Source organism: Ornithodoros turicata, chromosome 5 (assembly GCF_037126465.1).
Source record: "Ornithodoros turicata isolate Travis chromosome 5, ASM3712646v1, whole genome shotgun sequence".
NCBI classification, from domain to species: Eukaryota; Metazoa; Arthropoda; class Arachnida; order Ixodida; family Argasidae; genus Ornithodoros; species Ornithodoros turicata.
Genome location: NC_088205.1, coordinates 62,199,546 through 62,220,809, shown reverse-complemented (window position 1 = coordinate 62,220,809; position 21,264 = coordinate 62,199,546). Strand labels below are relative to the sequence as shown.

Genomic DNA, 21,264 nt, shown 5'->3' with positions numbered 1-21,264 from the left:
CTCGCCGTTTGAGAATGTCTTTGTCGTTGAACGTAGAACGGCAGAGAACCCAGCGAACCGGTGGGGAAATGTTAAAGGAAGAGCCCCGGGACCACACCCTAAGGACGAGAGCCGAGGCTCGTCCTGAGGCTCCTCTCTTAAGAAGAACTTCATTTCAAGATGATGAATTGAGGTTCATCGCCAGTGGCGATACTCTACCCCATTGCTGGTGCATGGTGCTTTACTCTTAATTTTGTCTTTGAACGCTCTGTTTTGATACTTCTATAATGAACTAATGAATTGGCATTCATCGAGCTAGAGAAAGTGGTCGTATGTTTTCGCTAGACTCACGTACTAGATTTGGGATATTGATTGAATGAAAAACGAAAAATATGGAGAAGTGGTTGAAACAGTGATACCTGAGACACGGAGGAAAAGTCAGACGACTTTCGTCTGTACCAGCTCGCCTGCACCCTTGCCCTTCTGTCATGCAGATGTGAGCCTCAATTTCAATCTTGATATAGTCTTATAATTACGTTGCATTTTATAAAACTCTGGTTCGTAGAAAAAGTTATATCAATGATTCATGTTTTCTTAGGACAAGATCATTCTTATTGAATTTACATTTAGATCGAAAAAATATCATCCTTCCTTTGGTGAATGTTTCCTTTGTGACGCACCGCGAAGGCAACGCTATAAATGCATCACACCTCAAGGAAGTTATACCTTTCCCGAATAAGAGCAACTTACCGCAGCAATGCAGAACAGTCCGACCACTGCCAACCGTACTGTGGGTTATAATTGCAATTTGGCTAATGAGGTGGAAATCGTTCGCGCCGCACTCACAATTTAGCCGCGTGTTAATGTGCAACTGATGAATATGCACTCTAAAAACTGAACTTCACCGCATAGCACGCTCTGCGCCAACCAATGTCAGGAATGATAGGCTTATCGCTTCTGATTCGAGGAGGGAAGGAGGCGTACGCCTTTTTGTGTCAATTATCATGTATCCAAATTGACACAAAAAGGTGTGCATCCCCCTCTCTCTTCGAATCAGAAGCGATAACTTATCATTCGTGGCAATGGTTGGTGCAGAGCGTGCCTATGTGAGGCGCCGAGTGTGAGGCATTCCACGTCGGTGAGGCCTCACGTAAACGCTGATGCTCCGCAAACTTAATTATTCATTATTACAGCACCCCACGAACCCTATGAGGGGCATTGAATTGAATTGAGTTTAATTTTTATTGGAAATATACCTGATTAAACATTGACACAAAAATCATACAAGATGGAGGACCCAGACGGACTCGGTCAAAGTGCCTTCTGTATGTCGTACAAAGGTAAAGAGCCATAGAAAACAAAACATACATGAAGATAGGATTCAAACACGTCTTAGCACATTAGGTGGACAATATTTCTGGGACATGGAGCAACAAAGCATATTTAGTGCTATTTTGGCTAGGAAGAGATCACAACAAAGTAGCAACAAGCACTGTTCAAAAATGTTATTCCTAATATATTCTCGAAAGGAAAAAAAACATTTCGCCAATTTTTTTTTTTTTAGTTCGGCGAAATTTCTCACACCTTTGACGTTTGGTGGAATTTGATTTCATTCATTTACACTTTAAAATAGAGAAGTCAATTTTCCGTAATTAGTTTTAACAACAGGGAAGTTAAAAAGACCCTCAGCACCTGCTCTTGTATAACTCGTTCCCCGAAGTTCATCGCAGCTCGTAATTACGGAAAGGATATTTCTGTTCAGAATATTATATGAAGTATGTACTGAGATATTAATTGTTTAATGGCTAGTATCTCATAGTCACACTTGATTGAAGAGACAGAGGACAAAAATGGTAATCCAAACATGATTCTTATAGCTCGGTTTTGAGTAATTTGTAAAGCACGCGGATGAGTATTGTAAGTAGAGTAAGTAGAGAGTAAGTAGAGCGTGGAATGCCATGGAGACAGTTTTGCTAATATTTAATTTTAGGTCATTTGTATGACACCGGTTTACCAAGTTGTTAATGTCAGTTTGAGATCAAAAGCCATTTGACTGTGTTGACCAGTAATGAGTAAGGTAGTATCATCAGTAAACAAGAAAACATATGAATCACAGGTGGATCTGGGGAGGTCATTTATCGACAAAAGGAAGAGGGCGCAGACTAACTAGTGCATTATGATTAAAAGAATGAAAAACCGAGAGACACGGGACACGGAGGCTACCCCTTCATAATAATAACATTCTTCCTGTTATCATTAACATCCTTCGTGTTATTAAACCCTTTACTGTGTTTGAGAACTTATTCGTGTCTCTCTCGTGTAACGTGTCTCCTGGTTTTTCGTTCTTTTGTGTCATTTATGTAGAGGAAGAAAGGAAGCGGGGGGGGGGGAATATATATTTATTGAAAGGAAAGGTCTGCCAGACCAAGGTCGGCATGCTATTCCATAAAAAAATAAAAAGAAACCGAAGAATAAATAGAAAGGAAAGGAAGCGGACCTAATATAGAACCTTGCGGGACACCAACATTTAACACCACAGGGAAGGATGTACTATCTTTAAATTTGACTACCTCTATTCTGTTATGTAGATAGCTTCGTATAGGTCTGTGAGCTGGACCACAAATTCCATGGGCTCCTAGTTTAGAAAGGAGTACAGTGTGGTTTACACTGTCAAAGTCCTTAGAAAAATCTACAGCCTGAAAAAAAAAAAAGCAGAAAGAGCTGTACCTCTGTTGTCGAATGAGTGTTTACTCATTATGAGTTAGTGAGTAATTTTCTCAGTAAAATTTATTAGGACTGTTTCAGTAGAGTACTTGCTACGAAAGTCATGTTGGTTGCTGCATAATATGTTAAATTTTTCAAGGTAGCTGATAAGACGGCTGTAAAGTAATCGTTCGGATATCTTACTAATTGCCGGTAAAATGGAATTACATGAGGGTACAAGAGTACAGCAATTTCAGCAGCCTCCGGTACAGCTTGAAATAACAAACAGAGGTCCAAAGCAATAAGGAAGCAAACAGTGGCCCCGTTTGAAAACAAACAAACAAGGAAGACACTGTTTACATTTCAGAGATGGGCGCCGACGGTGAAAGAAGTCCATTCGAGTCACGTGCGGTTTTCACAAAAAGTCTCGTCGACACGTAACTCGTTTTACCTTTTTCGAGTGACCTATAGGCTAGCAGAAACGTGGGTGGTCGGAACAACATGAAAGGAACGTATATTGAAGGGTTGTGCAGGATACTGTGAAGCATACAAGACGAGCAGACTTACGGTGCGCGGAAAGACGCTGGAGAAATAAGAGCAACCGGAAAAAATGATGTGGTTAGAAGGGACTCGAGCCCCCCCCCCCCCGTGCGTATTCCACTGCATGGCACAATCCTTTTAACAGAAGGGAGCGAAACTTCAATCTTACATCTGATAGAGGCCTAAAAGGAGTCAGCATTTCGAGCAACAGACATGATATGATTAGCCCACGTGAAATCCGAGGAAATATTTGATCCAACGTATTTTTATAACATAAGGCACAAGGTACTTGACTACGAGTCAACTCATAATTATTCGTGACAGGCTGGGTACATCGCTAAAAATGGTCGTAATGACATTGTCAATATCTAGAGTACGTGACCAGGTTGACCACCAAGGTATGGTGTCAAGATGTCGCTGTAATGAACCAACGTCATTATAGTTGTGTGCACTAACTTTACACTCACTTGGTTGAAACTTTTGACCTACATGTTGAACTCCATCACTTTAACTCGTTCGTCTGTTTGTATTTTCTGTATGTAAGCATCCTATGGGATAGCCAGTTCGACTTTGTCGTGACTCACATCCCCATTTTTTCCTTTTTCACATCACGATCGCCCTTTCCTCCCATAACGTGCATATAACTTGCCAAAACCCCTAGAATACTGTATCCAAGTATCAACGAAATGTTCCGCCCAAAAGAACATATCGCAAAGGCCAAACAGGTAGCACGTCATCCAAGGGGCCCATTCAAGGCATCTCAACAAGTTGAACATGCGTTGAGTCCGATCTGTCTTTTCACAAACCCAAATGGTACGAGTGCTCGTTCGATCTCTTTGGACGTTCTCCCAACGTTCATTTTATTTTCTGTCAGTATATTCCTTCTTTGGTGTGATACCGGTCAAGAAGCCTGCTGATGAGCCGGGACAGGAGGCTACTGATGCTGATACCCCCGTGCTCTTGGCAAAGGGCAAGCTGTGGAAGGCAGTGATGGGAAGTACTCGAAGTACCAAGTACTCAGGTAATACTTCAAGTACATTTCTGAGTACTTGTACTGCACTTGAAGTACATTCTTCTAGTGGTAGTGGTGGTGGTGGTGACGAGACTGGATGGCTGGCTTTTTTCTAGTAGTACTTTCCCGTCAAGTACTGAAGTATCCAACAGGGGCTGCAGTCTAAATTTAGGAAAATACATAATTTTTGGGCCTTCGTTGCTTATGCGCCAAGAAAACCTGAATCATCATCAACATAATTTTTGTGTCTTGAAGGGGCATTTTTGAAGAGAGCCCATTGTTGTCAGGCTGTAAATGTTGATAAGTTATTAACAACAATACGTTCATGTTGTTCTTCAGTTATAAGCTGGGAACGAGGACGAAAACACGTAGGGAACACACGTTACGACACACGATAGGTAGCAAGATGACTTAAATTTGTCTCTCCGTTTTTTTTTTTTTTTTTTATACATGCATTTTTACACTGTTTTCTCCGTAGGAAATTAGTGATCATTTCACAAGTGTTTGGATTTTAAGTATTAGGCTACAGTAGATTAATCTAGAGTAGAGAATGAATGGCACACACGCTTTTGATTTATGCATTCTACCATTTTTAAATGGTAACATGGATTACACTTCTGCAGATAACAGCCCCACATAAGAAAATGAAGCTTTGCATTGCGCTTTTCATACATTCGCATACAAACTAACTTGGGAATGTACTTGAGTACTTCAGAGTACCTTGCCTAGTACACTGTACTTTGCTAAAAGCACGTTTGCAGCATGGTACCTTGTACTGTACTTTTTATGTACTATTTATGCCAGGTTATTGGTACTTTACTTTAAGTACAATTTTGAGGTACTTTGCCTATCACTGGTTGCAGGTGGCGTCTTGCGTGCGCAGTACCGAACTAGTACACTAGTCTAGTAAACTAGTCTGCACACAGTCAAGCCATCCCAAACGACCCCAGTCACCGAATGGCTGCACCGATGACGCGGTGATGCGTAACCCTGAGAACACACACAGTCCTCAGGATGTCCCCACAGTGTCATCGTGTCCTCGTCCTTCGATGTCTGTCCCCAGAGCGTCCTGAGGATGAGACTCGCGGATTGTCCGTGGACAATCATTCAGGTACGTCCTGTGCCCGTCCCTAGGGGAAGCTAGAGGACGGGAATATTACTTTATATTCAGTTTACCTGCTAAGACTCCCAAAATATTGAGTGACACATTTGTTTTGATTTTCGGGCCAATCTTACAGGTTGAATGCCATTTTTAAGAAAAAAGAAAAAGAAAACATTTCTCTATCACCAAAAAGGGTGACTGTCCATGACATGGAGCATTTATCGCGGAAAATGCAAACGCGCAATTCTGACGCACTGGTTTTGAGTTTCGAACGCCATACCCCAATGCCTCAGCCCAACAGCAGTAAAAAACATGGACTTCGCTGTAAGGGAGATCGAGTCGAGACTTCAACCAATTCCTCGCTTGAATGTTGTTTGTTTTTGTAATCGAAATAAACTCTGACAGCTCACCGTTTGTGTTGAGTGGGAGGTTAGCAAGACTATCGGATTCACAGAAGGTCACATAGCAAGTACTAAGTAGTATCTGTTGTCTTTTTGGAAAGGAGCTGTTCAGGGAAAGTTTAGGAAGATGAGTACACAATCTTCTGTGGCTCATCTCATAGAGTCAACAATACAAAGTGAATTTGGCAGTACAGGCGAAGTACAGTGGCGCTTTATTTTTGAAGCGTGATGTGGGCAAGCTTACGCTTGCCCCATCCTACAGTTGGCAATACAAAGTACTGTTGGCAATACATGTGAATTTATCAGACTTTGTCACTGGTGTGCCTGGCAATTTTTTTTTATCTTTTATATTTCTCCTCTTGCTTTTTATTGAGCCCTGCCCATTTTCCATAGGGAAAAACGAACAGCTAGACATTATAGCAGCAGCTTATCAAGACAAATGGACAGTAATCAGTGAAACAGAATGTAGTGGTCTCTGACAGAAACAAATAAGGTACAGTAAAAGGAATCTAGAGTTTGTCCCTGATGCCATCACGCTGTCCTAAAATTGTCCTTAAAGGTCAGATATGCCGATTTTGAAGTGCCGCAGAACTGAGCGATACTCGCGCTGTGTGTTCATTACCGAACACTGAATATGTGTGCGAAATATCTTGCTCGAACTGGTCATAGTTTTCTAGAAAACGGTTTTTTTTAGTTCCCACGCCCGAACGTCAGACCGTCGGCAAACCCTGCGCACGGGCGCACCGACGTCACTGTTCTCGGCTTATCTGTCTGTGGCTTGGCATGGACCCTTGGCTTGGCCGCTTGGCTTCTTTCGTTTCGTCCTCTGTGCATCGTACATAAGCGAACAGCTGTTATGTTGTTGCTAAGCCGGAAACAAAGCATGCGAATTTTTTTTTTTTTTTTTTTTGGCACGGCGTCGTTTGCAAAGTGCACTTCCTTGTTCTGACCTTGCCTTTTATGGGCTGGACCGATATGATACGTGATATGCTACGGCGAAGTTGTCGAAGATGCGACGGTGCTACGCTGTTAGAACAATTCACCGGAGCATTCAAGTGTTACCTATTATAAGCTGCCAAAAGACCAAGCAGTGCGAAGCTCTTGGCTGACAGTGGTGCCTGCTAATTTCCACTGCAAGGATTTCGTCCACGAATGTTATCATAGGTTACGCGCGACTCCAGAGGCAATTTGGAATCTGGGCACGAAATCGTCTGATGAAAATCTGAGGTGCCCGACGCACAACAGTTTGAACGTGCCACGGAGGATCAAGGCAAAAAACGAGAGCAAAAAAGGTAAGTCGAGGTTCAGATATAAGAAATAGCAAGCTTAATGAATCGATTGTGCAGCTGTCCTACTGCGCTTACTCTGATATAACCACGATTAACAACACAATAGTATCGATAATCTAACTTCTGAATTATCACAGGTGCACGCTGAAGGCGGAAATGAAGCATGATCTGGCTTGCATCTGGTGCATGAAGAAATTGCTGACACGTTAGTTGCAGTCTACCTCCACCAACAGGTATGACAATGTGATGTTATAATTTGAGTATTCACCTATGTTCAACTTTTCATGTGCACTCGCATGCAGACATCTTGACACCACTTTTAAATCTGCCCTCAAAGTTACAACCTGTGCTTTCAGGGTGGAAAACAAAGGTCGCCATTCCGATTAGCTGCTATCTCCCAGTTCAAGCACTTTTGCTGTCTGGACACTGGTTCCTGTGGATGGGACGTTACAAGCTTCACTGTCTGATATAGAAGCTACGTTACATTAGTTCAGTTAATTTGTCTTGTGCACATTTTTGTTACTGTTAGCTGGATTACTGTTGGACATACAATCCTTTGACACACCGAAGCTGATGTCGCCTCTGATAACGTTTTAGAATTTTCAGTGTCATCAACGTCCATTGAGGAAGGTGCCTTTACTATCTGTGAATCTTTAATTGAAGAATAGCCCAGAATTCATGTTAACATTGTCTACTTTTATTAATTCACTGTCTGTGTTCTGAGAGCTAAGAAAAATGGAAACTATTTATTTGTCACAACTTCACACTGGATGTGGTACTGGCTTGACATGTAAGCTAAAATACCTGGATTCTACAATAATTGTGTTCAACTTGGTGCATTACCGTGGGCAATGCCACATTCACTACATTTTTAGTGGGTCCGGTGCACAAATACTGTGTGCATACTGCATACATACATACTGTTCGATAGGCAAAAATACCTGAGCAGTGCTGTGTAGTCTTTTTACCCAAAGCCCATACTCTTACTGCAAAGTCACAGTACGTAGAACAGCAATGTGCAGGTATGCTTCGATAGAGATTCACAACAGAAAGAAGACTGTTGAGAGCATCTAAATTTTAATGAGACGAGACTTTCGTGCACAAGGCTGCTCTTGTTAATGTCTAACATGAAGTTACAAAATCCCAGAATATATAAAACATGTTGTTATAATAGAGAGCGAGGGTTGGTACAGACATAAAAATAATTATACAATCATATATAATAAAATAAAAATGGGGTACAACTCCCCCCTCAATTCAACTCGACAACTCAATAACTCTACTTATTCTCTACCTTGCAACATGTCATATATTCTGGAATTTTGTAACTTGATGTTAGACCTCAAGAAGTACAGCCTTCTGTGCGAAAGTCTTCTTTCTGTTGTGCACAATCATTATACAGTAAATACGACTATCCATTTCTTGTCATTAAATACTTTTTTTTTTCTGCAGTGATGAGCATCCATAAGGACACATGCCAGAAAGGGAGTCTCTTTGGGATGACAAACCCTCATCACCTCATGAGGATACAATGGTTGACGAATGGTTCTCAAGTACATCGAAACTTCAACAAATAATTCATGAAAAAGCCAGTCAGTGCTAGCACCAGGAATTAAACGTGGACCGTCCTGCTACCAGTCAGAGATGTTACATTTCAGGCGCTCATTGACTTCAGTACACTGTTTATGTGGGTTGAATGGTAGCGCATCAATGCAGGAAGGGAAGTGTCATGTTATGGCAAGTGTTTACGTATTGTACATTTAACTACTAATTTTATTGGTTAGCTTTCGCCGGCGTATCATGTCAAGCCATGTTATATTAATTTGGAACATGTTCTTCTTAGTAGCCAGAGCAGCTGATGCACAGTGAGAACATAGCCCATGTTTGTTTGTCTGTTCCACCTCAGCCTTTTGGTTTCCTCCCTGATGGCTACACATGTCAGGGATAGGTTTCAGAACCGGTAGTTCCCGCCAAGTGTGAATTGCTTTTCAGGGGATCATCACGCTGGCAGATGAAACATATGGTTTAAATTATTTGCAGGACAGGAATTGCGTAGCTTCACACAAATACTACTACTACGACGTAAGAGTGGTTTCAAATCTAGCTTTTTTGTGTACTTGACATTATCGCACGAGATGTAGTATCCACTATGATCCTTTATATGGGGGGTATGTACAGTGCAATCAACAGATGCTATTTACAAATCTGTGTTTTCTACTGTGTTGAAATGGGGTAGTTTGTATCTGAGAGCCATAGTGAAACACAGGCAGCCAAGAACAGACTTTTGATGCCCTCGAGAAACATGGCAACACATTGCAGGGACTGTGGATGCTGCCTAAATTTCCAGAACACACAGCTCAAGGCAGCGGTTAAATAAGTGGTTAGAGAAATCCAAGACAGTTGTACGTGTAAGCAGTCCGCTGTTGGATTTGCTTCTGTCTGAGATATATACGTTATCTCAAAGGGAACGCACGGACACACTCAGAATGATACTAGGGCTGCCTGTGACATAGAATGAGGAGAGGGGAAGATATATAACCCTTTTTTCTTTTTTGTTATTCTATTGATTAAATTGTCATTTGCTTAGCAGCATATATGTGTATATTCCAGAGTCTGCTAATAAATATATCAGCAGTCGCATTGCAGATGTCTCATCCTGTCCTTGGCTGCTTGTGTTTCACTATGGCCATGCTTGCTATTGCAAAAACAGAAAACAAAAAAAGACAATAGAAAAACACGAAAAGAGCGACCTAAAAAGCTGCCTGTTCTAGTGCTCACATGGACGTAATGCAATGAGGTAACATGTTCCATTCATGAACTGTGCATAGTAGTACATATCACAACGGCAACCGATTATTCAGATTTTTCTTGAAGTACTTTGTTTTTTTTAGCTTTGTTTGCACAGTCTATTGTTGGAGCTTTATGTGATTCCCCTCTTGAGATACTTTAAGATTGCTGATGCTGTGCAGTTTGTTAATTTTGAAACTGTACTGTGCTGAGGTACAAAAACAGAATTGTCATATCTGCATTTGAGCACATACGAATAATTTGTAAGTACTTTCCTTGTTGACATTAATATTTGCAGCAGCTCACAACATTGTTGATTGATGGAAAATGTAAATAAATATATTTATTTGCTTGCCAAACAATGCACAAATGTCTTCTTTTCTAGTGAGATATTCCCTGTTCACCAGAAATAAATGTGCAAAAGGAAGGGGCGCAATGATGGTAGAGTCTAGCGTTGCTTTTTGCCACTTCACATATATTCACTGTTATTCGTGTGCACATGTAGGAATAGGAAGGTAGAGCATGCGCATAAAAAATTTCGTATGCAGCCACACATATGGTTCAGAAGATTAATTAGATGATGTCCAAGCATATATAATTGTGCTTCATGTGCAATGGGTATGCTAACGGATTGCTTCCATGAAGCCTTTTTATTTATTTTTTATAAATTCTTTTTATAAATGTTATTTTTTATTTTATATAAATTTCATATTACATATTGTATACTTATATTTTTATAAATTAAAAACTCAAGTTACACGGCCCCTGTAAGAGTGCCCTTTTTAAATGGTTTGGTAACGTGTCTCTAACTGTAAAGGTAACAGGCCATCGAGAATGCTGCAGACAAGGTTGCAACTTGCATATTGCTTATCATGTCCTACATACAAAGTGATTTGTACAATAATTCCTGAGCACGGAATTAATTCCGAGGCTGGCCAGTGATGGCACCCAGGACGACAAGCCACATAATTGCCTTTACCACTTTTACACCCCATGGGCTGAGTTGTGAATTGAAAGAGCACTCTACAGAAGGATAAGGTGCACCTGATTTCTAGGATCTATGCTATGCCCTAACTCTACAGACACCACATTTCTAAAAACACCATTTCTAAGTGGCAATATGTGCTCTGGTACTTCTTTTGCGTCTGCATAGTGTGCAACCACATGGCTACTGGAGATTTCGTGTGCATGTTTTTGTGCGACGGTGCTCATTACAAACAATATCCAGATGTTAGACATAAAATGCAGTAGTTTGTAGCGTGCCACACAACGCAGCGTGGGGGTGTGATTCAAAGAAAGCTTCTGGAAAATCCACAGAATCCCACAAAAAGTTTAAAATGTGATTTGTATTTCGTTTTACGTCTCTCGTCGTTACATACCATCGTCGACGCTGTTGCACATTGATAAATCGTACGTAAAACTTGTCCCACAGCAGTGTGCGGTTTCTCAAATACATAGCACAATTTTTTCCTGCAGGAATAAAACGCTGTCGGCATTTTCTTGCTAACACGGCTGTCGAAACGTCAGTCTCTACAATGGGCAAGTGCTGTAAAGGGGCTAACGCAGACGCGACTTGATACGAATTGTACGTGCTCACAAAACAAACGACGAATTCCAGTCACAACATCGCACAGAGGTTGGTTCGCCAATGAGTTCGCAGCTGCTGCACTGTTTACTTATCGCGGAACGGTGGAACCCGGCTGTCCGCCATCTTCAAGCACAGATACGAGCGAGAAGCCGCGAGAAGCCGTAGCTGAAATCCACTGACAAGTACGAAGGCGCGTACACGTCACAATGCCCGTTCGGGGCATCTACGTCATAAAAATGGCTGCGCCCTTGTGTGTTTCGGAATGAATTATCTATTTTTCTTTACATGGTACTGCACCGAACTGAGAGAATGAAGGTGCATTTTGGGGAGAGCTCGATGTGGGCTTTCAGAATATCACAACCGTTTCGACTATTTGGGATATCGGCATAGCTGACCTTTAAAGCTCAGCTACGCCGATTTTCGAGTGTTACAGAATGGAATGGTACTCACACGATGTGTTCATAAGGGAACACTGATTATGTATGCAAAATAGTTATCCCAAACTCCTCGTGGTTTTCCGAAAAAGTGAATTTTTAGTTTCACTGACATCCCGTCTTGTGGCCCGCAAACCCTGTGTCGACGACACATTCGTGGTCTGCCCGCGCTCCGGCTTGGCATGACTTTTGCCTTGGTTTCTTCCGCCAAGCCGGCCAGTTTCTTCTGCCGAGCCGTCTGCTGCGCAGATTCACATTGGGGAAGTGATAAACAGTTCGCTATTAGGGAGCCAATATATTTCTGGACTTCACTAAACCCACGAGGAACGTGAGTTTTGCTTCCTTCGACTGCTAAGCATTTGCTAGGCCAGTACAGACTTCCTGGTGTCATTCGTGTTTTGCGCTGCGTGCCGAGAATGCGTGAGCGTTTTGCTCCCGTCTGCAAGAACACTTCAGCATGCAGTTCCAATGTTTCAAACCACAATTTTCCGAAAGGCGAAAGGGAAATCTATTGAGTGCAAGAATCGGTTACAACTCCGACTGGGTGCCACCTTCGAAAGCAGTGATTTGATCTGTTCATCTGGCTCATACGAATGTTACGGAAGCAATGCGCAACTTGTTTCACAAGAAGCTGAAGATGTCTCGTCCGGGATGCTGTGCCAACCTTATCTGCAGCAGGAGATTGCAGGGGCAGGACTAGGCAGCAGATAAAGGTAAGACGCGTAATGTTAGACAAGTCAGTCATGCGGTGTAAATTGCATCGCGTAGAAGAGAAAAATACGGTATCTGTCAGTTACTGCTTCATCCTTTAGAGATTACGCCCCAGCGGGTGTATTCTCAGTACAGATTTGGAATTGCCTTATTTGTTAAATAATTTCGCAGGCATTCTGGCACCACCGAAAAGCTTGCACTCCACGTCTCAACTATCACCGTCTGGGTTTCAAGCTGAAGGCTTTCACCAGTGCCAACTAGACGCCCCTTCAAAGTTCATATGTTTTTGTTGACGGAACAGTGACACCTGGTACTGAGACATTTCATTTTCTGATTAATCAAGTGCATTCCATCACTTGTGCTCGACTTCTTGTGTTCGTATACCCTTGCTGTTGCTCGCCAGCTTAGAGCAACCATGCCTGAGGTGCCAGCGCTTTCAGAGTACATTTAAGCAGCATCATCGTATCATATGAATAGCAGCACACCTTGTGTATTTTGAGTAAGGTATAAATTCAATGTTGACTCAGCTGTTGTATTTTGGTCACCAATAAGGTGTTCTTCCAGAGCGCTCAAGGGCAGTTCAAGCAGTTTCATGTGTGCAACAGCACATACATTTTCTCAGGTGAAGTAAGGTAAATCTGTCCGCCGTAGTGTTCTGGCAGTGCAGCAGAAGCTTGTGTTGCATTCAAGTGGTATCATGTGTACAAAAACTTGTTTTATGCCTTTCTGTAGCTGCTGTAGTAATATTGTGAGTACAGAGACATTCCTGCATAACATATCGGAGCATCTTGTGTGCTATTGTTGGTATGATCTGCAGCAGTATATTGATAATGTTAATTATTCAATGACTTCAGCTAATATTTACATTCTTACTTCCAGGTAAACCTGTCACAGATGCCCAACCCCTTGGTATGCATAGTTCAAGATTGTACCGAAACAATCCACATGGAGCACTACAACACACCACATACTGAATGTCTATGCTGCGTGTACAATGCATCAAACCTATTTCTCAGGTACAGGCCAGCTGGTACGCAATTACAACATGAAACAACTGACACAGGGACCGTAAAGTCATGCCTTTTCCTCCGTGCCTCGGGTTTCATGTTATTATCCTCACATGCAGCTCAATTCGCCTGTGCTGTGCAGCATGAGCAAAAGCATATATTGTTTGTGGTCACATGACACGGAACATAAATACAGTGAAACCTTCCTATGTTGGACACCCGCGGTGCAGCCGAAGCGTCTCCTACTTACAGAGGTGTCCGAGTTACAGAATATGACGGCAACAAAAAATGGAAGAGATCACAGCTGTGAGAAATGTCCCCCTTCTTCAATTTAAGGTCCTTAGTGGTACCTGGTGGTGGTGCCTGGTAGTGGTACCTCTACCCACTCACTGATAATTATTACTGATTTTGGTATATTCAATTCCGTTCAGATTCTACTCAATGGCATTACCTCTGGAGCCTTTCGAGCAGCAAGGACTTGTCTCTGAAGCGTCAGCCTACTTCTCATAGCTTTGGTGCAGTGCTCGTTAAAAGGCTCTAGACAAACTGAAGACAAGTGCTCCCATAAAGAATTACAATGTAGACTGACAGCACTTGTTTTTGGACTCTAAAAACTAAAGCAACAAAATGCTGAGACCAGTATAGGGGAAAAAAGGAGCAAAAGTCAAGGCCACTGGCTCATTTTGGGCCTTTTGGTGCAAAGATGGGCCGATATTGAGGTAATTTGGCCAGGGTTTTGTCTGACTTTGCAGGGAAAACCCTATCTTACTTCCAAGATAGGGAGGTGTCCGACATAGAGAATTTCGTCCCCATGTAGTTTCAATGGGAGCCTGCCCGTGCAATGAAATCATGGGGAGTTGTCCGAGGTAGGGAGGTGTCCGACTTTGAAGGTTTTACTGTACTATAGAGCATTCTACATCATGTAATCTAACAGTTGTTCACGTTTGGATATTTTAACCAAGGAATTCACCCTGCATGCACCATACCATGTCCAAACACTAACAACTGCTACACTCTTAACTCGGTACCCTTTAGTAAAGGGTAAAAAATCGCAATATTTTACCCTCTATTTCAGAAGTTACCAAGTACCCTCTGAGCAGTACTTTTTATAAAAGTTACAAAGGCACCCACTAATTAGAGGTTACGGCCTTCAATCCAGCACCTGCCCGTAAAGGTTACGCCAACGTGCGGCTTTTTATACAGGATGTTCATTTTTATTCGCAACAGAGTAGCGCTCATTTGGCAGGTGGGTTATGTGAATTTTTGCTAATTAATCGATCCGTAGTTACAAACACATGCGTCAGGAAATGTCGGAAATGTTTGTAACTACGGATGGGTTAATTTGCGAAAATTAACACAACCCACCTGTCAAATGAGCGCTGCTATGATGCGAATAAAAACAAACACCCTGTGCGTGGGTTATGGACAGACATTTACAGAACACACCAAGGTACCAAAATGCACGAGCAGAAAAGGAGATCTTGCACATATGTATATTACAAAAACAGAAGTATAGCTAGAGGTGACACATTGTGCACAAGTGCGATTCTGATGTGAGGAGGAACCATGATCGCTTTACCATAGGTATGTGGAAAAAAGAACTATCTTCTAAGTGAGAAGCAATGCATAAAAGTGCGAGGAAGCCAGTGAGTCAAAACAACTGACCTATGTTTGCTAAGCTGAACAGACCCAACGAAATGGAGAATTGCAGCAGAAAAAAATTTATTCCACATTCGTGTTGCAGAGGCGAGCGCAAAGGGCAATACAGTATTACATAAAACGCACACAATCTTGACTAGTATGAGTGTACAGTAACGCAGGAGACACTACATTACTGCGTTATCAGCGTTGGAGGCGCTCTGGGACGAGTTTGTGAGGTACTGCATTTTGCGCTGGTTGACGGTATGTGAACCTGCATGTGGGATCCTGGGAACAAAAGTTTGGGCAATGAGAGTAACATTTACGGAACCATTCAAATCCGTACAAAGCACAAGGTACGCTGAGAGAGCAGCATAAATGCGGGAAGGCGTTCACTCCGCGATTGAGTCTTAGAATATCGTAAGAATACAACAAGTAGGAAGCTGCGAATTATATATCTCGATGCATATATCCGCAGCTCGCAAAATGCACGCCGGTGTATTGACTTGGCGACCAAGTAAGAGCAGAAAAGTAGCAAGCGTAAGTGCCGTTCATATGCAGGACCGCAAAACGCTTGCCATAATCACAACAAACATGCGCTAAGAGCTCTTGTTATCAAAATAACGCACGTACCTAGCACAAAATGTACACTTACCCAGTGTATGAAGTGTGTGAATTAGGGCTGCGGTGGATGACGTTCGTTTTCGGTTATATATTCTTTGCAGTCTTCGCACTCACTACAGTTTCCCCTGAGAACACCGAAAATATCCTTGTTTGCTAGCGACATTTAGCTTTTCCGTTGTTCCTGACGATACTATCATAAACGCGAGGAAAACCACTGATTAAGACAGATTACACTTGTTAACGGACGGACGACGAGCGTTAAGCGTTTCAAGGAAACCGCTCTCAGTGTGGACAGACCTAGACCAGGCTCGGCTACGCAGCTAGGTGGTTGTGGCATTGACAATGGTTTTTCACCCTTTAGGAAGAAACATACTAACAGTATTCCAGACTGCGAACTTATAATCTGTGTGCATACAGCATTGATAACATGCAGTCGACGTATAGATGACGCTGAAACAGATAAAAAATAACAGCGTGGATTCGCAACTGTCGTCTCGAATGGGAGGCTGAAACGCGGCATTATGCTGAAAAACAGAAGGAAAACAAACGATAAGAAACTAACAAAGAAATTATCGTTGGAGATTTCGCTTAGAAGTTACAGTGCCGGAGTAGAGGGTACATTTATAAGTTACAACAAGCTGTTTTTGTTTTTTCCGAGATGTAACTTCTATTCGTGTTGTGAAGACATGACTTTGGTCGCTTTTAACCTCTAAATATACGTTACAGTGGTGTAACCTATAAGAAATCTCGAAATCTACGTCTATATAGAAGTTACATGTTTCTAAAAGTTACAATAAAAGGTACGGGTTTAAGAGTGTAGAGAGCAACATGTGCTGTATCCGTATAGCACTTATGACTTGCGTCCTGTGATCGGAAACAGTGGTGTCTTTTTTCTGCTACAACCAGTAAATTACAGTAAAGATTTAGAAATACTGTGTCATACCATAAAGCACTATGGGTAATGGCAGTTTGAAAAACTGGAGAAGACTGTCATTAGAACGGGGGACATATTCTACGGTGAAATTTTTTACAGTGTGTGCTGCACCACGTAATGCACTGCAGGCCTACCACAGTATGGTAATGCTCTGAATACTGATTTGCTCAAAAAAGGAATCTGTGCGTTTCTTGTACTAACTTCCCCTTATGCAAAGTAGTAGAAAAATGTTTTCAGCCAATGGGAAGGGGGAGGACATCATTCTGGAGTCTCGTTGACCTACAATGTGTCGTGTGTGAAGGTCATTTTGAAGAGTGTAGGTGGTACAAGACTGTGTTCCCACGTTCTTGGCAGTGTTGACTAATAACCGTAATAAAGTAGAGGGTACATTTGTTGCTTCATATATTTGTGTCATGGCAAAGTATGTAGAGATACATCTGTCTCAACATGCAGGTGACAAAACTGCTTTTTATGCCTAAACTATGACAAATACACAGTTGTCTGTTCAGCACCACTAATCATGTGCCGGCCTCCATGACATGTCTGTGACATTCCAAAGTGATTAACATGTCCCATAGATGTGTGCAATGCTGAAGATGACTGTGTACCTTCTATGGATTCTTGATTCAAGAAATGTACTGTGTGATTTGCTAACAGCGCCTGGCTGTACCTTCACAATTCTACATAAAAATATGTAAAGTTTGCCGAAGGAAATATCATGAAGGTCCATAGCGAAAAACCCTGAGACGAGGGATAGGAAGGGACATACACAATGTCTTAACATAGCTTGTTTATGTCCCTTCTTGTATCTCCTCTTCAGGTCTCGCCACCATGGACACTATCACCAGCTAGCTTGCTGTTGAACCGTTCTTTCAACGATAAGGGTCACTTTCATGGACTGGATGGCAGCCAACATGCTGTCAATAAAAAGAATAATGGAAGGAGCTCAATATGATCCTTAGGCTGTGCGTGGTCATTGCTTTCTGACAAATGGTGACTTCGAATTTCAGGACAGTGCCTGCAGTGGTAGTATTCTTGTGTTCTCACCCTTGACGCCCATTGTGTGTCATCGGTCACCTATAAGCTGCAAATATGCACAGAGCTAAAACAAAGTATATTTGTATTTCTTTGAATACAGTTGGTACAGCACATTGTTTTTTACATGTTCTTTGGAAAATATGAATAAAAAATTCTCTACTCTGCAAGTCTCCTGTGAGCTCTACAGAGCAGCTTCGAATTTCACTAGAAGCCACGTGTGAAACCTAGACCAAACTAGTGGTGAAGGTCCATATAGGTCATAGATAGATAGTACTATTATTATTAGATCATAGGTCAGGCTTAGGTCCTGGTTGGTAGGAACGCATTTGAATTTTATTAAAAATTGGTGCAGGAGGTGACCAACATAACTAAATACACCAACTGACTCTCACAAATTTTGTGGTGTTATACTTTTGAAACAACATTAATACGCTGCAGTGGTCTTTTTTGCTTTTAACCTAGAAATATTAGGTCTTCGGCATCACCAGCCTTAGTTGCTGAGCATGCAGTTATTTACGTTGAGCACTGCAGTTTCATATTTGTTTCTCTGGACAAGCAAGCCCGCTTCCCCATTTTGATAAGAGTCTTTCAGCTTTGACAGGGCATTTGGGGACAAGGAAAACATTTGGACTATTGTGTATTTTGCTATGAAGTGCACCGTACAAGGCAGAGGACAACATCAACCATTTCCACTAAGGTTATTAAATTTGTGATAAAATACATATACCTTTTGTCACTGACTAATTTGGTGGCAAAGTTACTTGAGTGGCAGTTGTGCAATTTTAAGCACATGTTTAAAAAAATAGGATATGGGAAGTGCTGACTGGTTGAACATGTGGAGTACCAAATATAATAATTGGGGGTCTACGTCGCGAGACAACTGAGTGTGGAATACACAGCACAGTGTAATGTTCCTTATTCTGGCAATGTTAGCATGGTTCATGAAGTGGGAAATGTTGCACTACCCTTAATAACATCTGTTGGGCCCAGCAAACAGGGTACACATACCCTGATCTGAAGACACTATGCCTAACTCAAAAGCAATATGAGATCTACCCGTACGTGTTTATTTGCGAAACTATTATGAATGAAATATGGCCTGTGTGGTATAGAACAATGCGCACACTAAAGTAAACATGCAAAAATACGTATAAGGGCTCTTGACCTACATGCCGCGATGCGCTCTACGAGATAAACAACACACTACAAAACTACATCCAACACTTTTTGTGCGGGGCAACTCTAATGAATACTTTCATATAACCGACGAATGGTTCAACGAATGCAGTTCGAGTGGTCACGATACATTCCTACGTCGTTCATTGCAGTCGCGCTATGATGCTGCACAATATGTATCTCGTGTAACAAGCCTGGCAATCGCACGATGTGCATGGGCAGAAATACGGCCTTCTTTATTTGAAGACCAGTCCTCTGCAGGTATATGCTCAAACGACCACCAAGTCTCACGTTGTTGCTCAATCGCTCCCATTCCTGTACTTGTAGTAAAAGCAGCCAACGGGTTGACGTGAATGGCAGCCGAACGGTTGAACTGCGAAGTTCTCGAGCACATAATCACAATTTCACGCCGAAAATGATGTTGAGGTGAGTTTGCGGTTGTTGTTTCCATCGTTCAATAGTTCTCGGGATTACGTCGGACGAAACGCTCATCGTAGCCGGCGGCCATAACTGGATTTCCTCGCAAACGGGAGAAGACGGCAGGGAAGTCAGAGAAAGCCTCAGCTTTCATCCAATCAGACGCACGATTCTCTATCTACGTAGATGGAGCAGGTTTATCCCATCTACGTCACAAAAATGGCTGCGCCCATGGCTTGTTTTGGTTTCTTTGATGAATTAATTTTCGTAATAGGAAGACAAAATTGAGAAACGAAGGTGCGTTTCGGGGGCAGTTGGATGTGCTCGTTCTGAATATCACAACCGTTTCAACACATCGGGAAATCGGCGTAGCTGACCTTTAAGGATGGCCTATGGACATTCTGAGTATACTGTGGGGACGTGGTATAGTGCCAAGTTGACACATTGAGGACGATTTGAGGACCAGATTTGACCCTCCTGAGGACGTCACCCTGTCCGTGAATGATATGCTTAGGCTATCCCAAGGATGACAATGTGTTCTTGGGGAAGGTACTTCCCGTTCCTTTGTTCGTCTTCTTAAGTCATGGATAGGTCACAGCACTAGCTAGAGCAGGTTTCAATCCTGACACTGAACTACCTGCTGTGTCGTCCTGTGATTTCCACGGTGGCCTCCTGAAAAGTGTCGTTGCAGTTGCCAGTTTTCGCGCGAAGACATGACTTCAAAATGGAGAAGCAAACGTGTAACTTTTAGAACAGTGGCTGCCGTCAGAGTTCGAGGGGATGATGGAGGAATGGTGGTCGTTGTACTTTCTTAGCTTACAGGGTGGATCCCCTATTGGCCAACATCTCCTCAATCTCCTAAACAAACAAACAAGGCCAATAACGGCAAGCCAGTTTTCGTCACCTCCATCACCACTACCCAAACAAACAAGCGTTCGGCGGCAACAACAACGCAGTGCGGGTCCTGCTGCAATTCGCAGTCATCGGATTGGGTGGGATTGAACAGAAAAATAAAAGTGGGTAGGGATTGCCTGGATGGTCTTGATGAGGATGAAGAGGATCACGATGATGATGATGATGATGGTGGTGGTGGTTGTGGTGGGAAGAAGGAAAACGCAGTGCAGGTCGTTTTTTGTTTGTTTGTTTATTTATAAGAAAAAGAGGAGGATGAGGTGCAGGTCGTATTATCACCGACTACACAATGTCAGCATTGCTAGCACAGCATTTCTCCCTGCAGGTGTCGTTACCTTTCCTTCACTAGAAGCGCAGCTTTCATGTTTCGCTATACCTCAAAATGACCCACCGTGTCTTTCAAAATCACTTCGAGCCCTGCAGAAATCGATTTCATCTTCAACAACTCATCCTCCTATTTCCGCCAGGGTATCTGTTTCGTTTTACCATTAACGCACCATAAAAAATATATTGCTTCAACGTAAAAAAAAAAATTAAAGGTACAGGAAGTACAGGTTCTCTTATTAATGGAAACCTTCGGAGAGATTCCCCATCACGATAAAAAAATGTACAGTAGATTGAAACGATACTTTTGCGGCGAAGATTGGAACGAAAAATAGTGCACTTCTGCTGCTCTGCACTTCATTTTCGTTTTCTAGTTTCCTTCATAACGTATAAAACAGAAACGCAGTTCAGTTTCAACTTTCTTCCTCTCCATTTCTGATATGAAAGCGTAATAAAAAAAATGAGATAAAATGAGGAAACGCACGTGAATATACAGGGTGGTCGAAGTTTGGGCAGAAGTTTATAGAAAAGGTAAATCTGTTTCTTTCTTCAGTTTGAATGAATGGCAATTTATTCTAGGTCAATTTCTGTCCGTTTGAGTTTTCGTCAGCCCATTGTTGTTTTATTTATTTATTTATTTATTTATTT

At 42.1% G+C, this 21,264-nt stretch overlaps 1 long non-coding RNA gene across 1 annotated transcript; it reads left to right on the top strand.

Moving 5' to 3' along the window:
• Positions 1-6,945: 6,945 nt before the first annotated feature.
• LOC135396117 (uncharacterized) lies at positions 6,946-7,470 on the top strand. Its single transcript, XR_010423313.1, has 3 exons — positions 6,946-7,029; positions 7,164-7,259; positions 7,383-7,470. It is a non-coding gene; the product is annotated as an uncharacterized LOC135396117 (long non-coding RNA).
• The last annotated feature ends 13,794 nt before the right edge of the window (positions 7,471-21,264 follow it).